Genomic DNA, 3,526 nt, shown 5'->3' on the forward strand with positions numbered 1-3,526 from the left:
CTATATTTTTTTCCTTACCGTCATTCTCTCTCTCTCTCTCTCTCTCTCTCTCTCTCTCTCTCTCTCTCTCTCTCTCTCTCTCTCTCTCTCTCTCTCTCTCTCTCTCTCTCTCTCTCTCTCTCTCTCTCTCTCTCTCTCTCTCTCTCTCTCTCTCTCCTAAGCTCTCTGCCGTCAGTGAATTGAATCTGACAAGAGAGAGAGAGAGAAGAGAAGAAGACCAAAGTTTAGAGAGAAGGTACAGTATCGTGATTAGAGAGAGAGAGAGAGAGAGTAATATCCTATGTGTGGAGTGCAAGCAGGTGGTGTAGAGTGGAGGAGGAGGAGGAGGAAGGGGAGGAAGAAGAGGAGGAGGCGGAGGCGGAGGACGAGGAGGAGGAGGAGGAGGAGGAAGAAGAAGATGAGATGAGTGGACATCCAAGTGAAGGAGAATAAGGTGGTGGTGGAAGACGAGGAGGAAGAGGAGGAGGAGGAGGAGGAGGAGGAGGAGGAGGAGGAGGAACTGATTGTTAAAAGAAGTGGACAGAAGGAACTACTCTCTCTCTCTCTCTCTCTCTCTCTCTCTCTCTCTCTCTCTCTCTCTCTCTCTCTCTCTCTCTCTCTCTCTCTCTCTCTCTCTCTCTCTCTAATCCGGGTGTTCTCAACTTTTTCCTCCTTTCCTCCTCTTTCCTCCTCCACCTCCTCCTCCTCCTCCTCTTAAATCCTCCATTCTTCTTCCTCCTCCTCTTCCTCCTTTTTTTCCTCTCTCCTCTGTTTCCTCCTAATTCTTCACCTATTTTTTCCTCCTCCCTTCTTCTTCCTCCCTCGTTACTCAATCTTCATCTTTCCTTCCTTCCTTCCTTCCTTTTTTCCTTCTCCTTTAGTGTTTCTGCTTTTTCTTCCTCCTCCTCTTCCTCTGTACATTTTAATTTCCTTGTTTTTTTACTTTTTTTTTATCTTCTTCATTTCAATATTTCTCTTCTCCACTTTCATTCTTTCTTCTTTATTCCCTTCTTTTCTTTTAATTTCTTTCTTCTTTTTCTTTCTTTCCTTCCTTCACTACTTTCTTTCCCTAGTTCTTTCCTTTTTCCATTTTCTCTTTTCCCTCCGTTTCGTATTTTCCATTTTTCCCTCCTTCCTTTCTTTTATTAATTCCTGACCTACTTACTTCGTTACTGTCCTTTTTTTCCTTCCTTCATCTTTTCTTTCATTCCTTCCTTCCTTCCTTTCCTTCCTTCTTTCCTTACATCCTATTGCTTTCCCTACCTTTCCTCTCCTCTTCTCCTTAACACTTTCCTTCCTTTTTTCCTTCTTTCTTCTTTCTCGAAATTAATTCTTATCCTCCTTCCCTCTTTCCATCCATCCCATTGCTCTCCCTACCTTTCCTCTCCTCTTCTGCTTTACTTTCCTTCCTTCTTTTCTTCCTTCCTTTCTAAATTCATTCTTATCCTCCTTCCTACCTATTCTTTTCAGGACCAAGTTTCTGTAGCTTTTTCACACATATCGTCACTTCCTCTCCCTCCTCCTCCTCCTCCTCTTCCTGCCCAGCGAGCCGTGTTCCCCGTGTCAAGGATGATGCATAAATTGAATTGAGAAAGAGGAGAGAAAATAACTAAATTCCACGGAGGGAAGGAGGAGGAAGGAGGAAGAATAGGATCAAAGAACAGGACAAGCAGGAGGAGGAGGAGGAGGAGGAGGAGGAGGTGGAGGAATAGGTGTAGGTGGAGAAGGAGGAGGATGAGATTGTGCTGGTGGTGGAAGAAGAAACGGAGAAAATAAAACAAAAAAAAGAAGTAGAAAAAGAAGAAGAAGAAGAAGAAGAGGAGGAGGAATGAAGAGTAGAAAGAGAAGTTACAGAAGCGGAAACAGGAGGAAGAAGAAGAATGGAAAGGAGAGGAGGAGGAGGAGGAGGGAATGTAAGAGAAGAGAAAGCAGAAGGAGGAAAAAATAGTTGAGGAAGGAGGAGGAGGAGGAGGAGGAGGAGGAGGAGGAGGAGGAGGAGGAGAAGACTAAGAAAAATGAGAAGAAACAGGAAACTAAATAAGAAAAACAACACTGAAAGAAAGAAAGAATAAGAGAAAGAAAAATAAAATTTTCTCTCTCTCTCTCTCTCTCTCTCTCTCTCTCTCTCTCTCTCTCTCTCTCTCTCTCTCTCTCTCTCTCTCTCTCTCTCTCTCTCTCTCTCTCTCTCTCTCTCTCTCACTTTTTTCCCTTGTTGCATCACTATCTCCCTTTTTTTTTTTTCCTTCCCTCCCTCTATTAATTTCCCGTCTCCTGCATTTTTTTTCCTCCACTTTTTTCTCTTCTCCATTTTCCCTTCTCTCTCTCTCTCTCTCTCTCTCTCTCTCTCTCTCTCTCTCTCTCTCTCTCTCTCTCTCTCTCTCTCTCTCTCTCTCTCTCTCTCTCTCTCTCTCTCTCTCTCTCTCTCTCTCTCTCTCTCTCTCATTTTTCCTCCCCTCCCTTTCCTTCCTTCCTTTAGCTCTTTGTCTCTCTTTTTTTTCCTCTCACCCTTCTTTATTCCCTCATCACCATCCATCTCTCTCTCTCTCTCTCTCTCTCTCTCTCTCTCTCTCTCTCTCTCTCTCTCTCTCTCTCTCTCTCTCTCTCTCTCTCTCTCACTCTCTCTCTCTCTCTCTCTCTCTCTCTCTCTCTCAAGTGAAGGAAAACATCATTACCTCAAATCGTTTTTCGCAGTCTAAGAGAGAGAGAAGATAGAAAGTCTCATTAGCAAGGAAGCATTTATGATTTTAATGAGTAAATAGATATGGTAACTGTTCTCTCTCTCTCTCTCTCTCTCTCTCTCTCTCTCTCTCTCTCTCTCTCTCTCTCTCTCTCTCTCTCTCTCTCTCTCGTGACAGGTGTATTTGTTCGAGTCTTCTACCTGCCTCACGCTCCCTTAATTACTTCCCTTATGTGGAAGTGATTGTGGTGGTGGTGGTGGAGGTGGTGGTGGTGGAGGTGGTAGTGGTTGTAATGGTGGTTATGGTTGCAGTGGATGTCTTGGAATATGTGCTTTTATTTATTTTATTTATTTACTTATTTATTTATTTATTTATTTATTGGTTCTGTACATAGCTTAAGCAGACTGCCTTGAGGGGCCTCTTCGTCGACCCCAGCCTGATAGTGACGCAGGCGTATTTTATTTATAGTGTCTGCCGTGATATATGACACTTGCCTGGCCCATGCTGCTCTCCGGTTCTCCTCTTGACCGAAGTCGCTAAAGTCAAGGTTGATTGAAGTTCCGCGCAGCATGTGGGTAACCTTATGACACTCGGCGATGACTTGAAAATTGTCAGCGTACATCGTGGACTCGAACCTATGCACTCATGCTCATCCTCACGGCAAGCTGACCACTCTGCCACCGCTTCCTAGTATTGGTCTTTTTGGTGGTTGTAAAAGAAGAAGTAACAATTTTGGTTCTTGTATGCTGAGTATTAGTATTCGCAGTAGAAATAGTAGAAGTAGTAGTATAGTAGTATTAGTATTAGTATTAGTAGTAGTAATAGTAGTAGTAGTAGTAGCAGCAGTAGTAGTAGTAGTAGTAGTATCG

Source organism: Eriocheir sinensis, chromosome 49 (assembly GCF_024679095.1).
Source record: "Eriocheir sinensis breed Jianghai 21 chromosome 49, ASM2467909v1, whole genome shotgun sequence".
Taxonomy (NCBI): Eukaryota; Metazoa; Arthropoda; class Malacostraca; order Decapoda; family Varunidae; genus Eriocheir; species Eriocheir sinensis.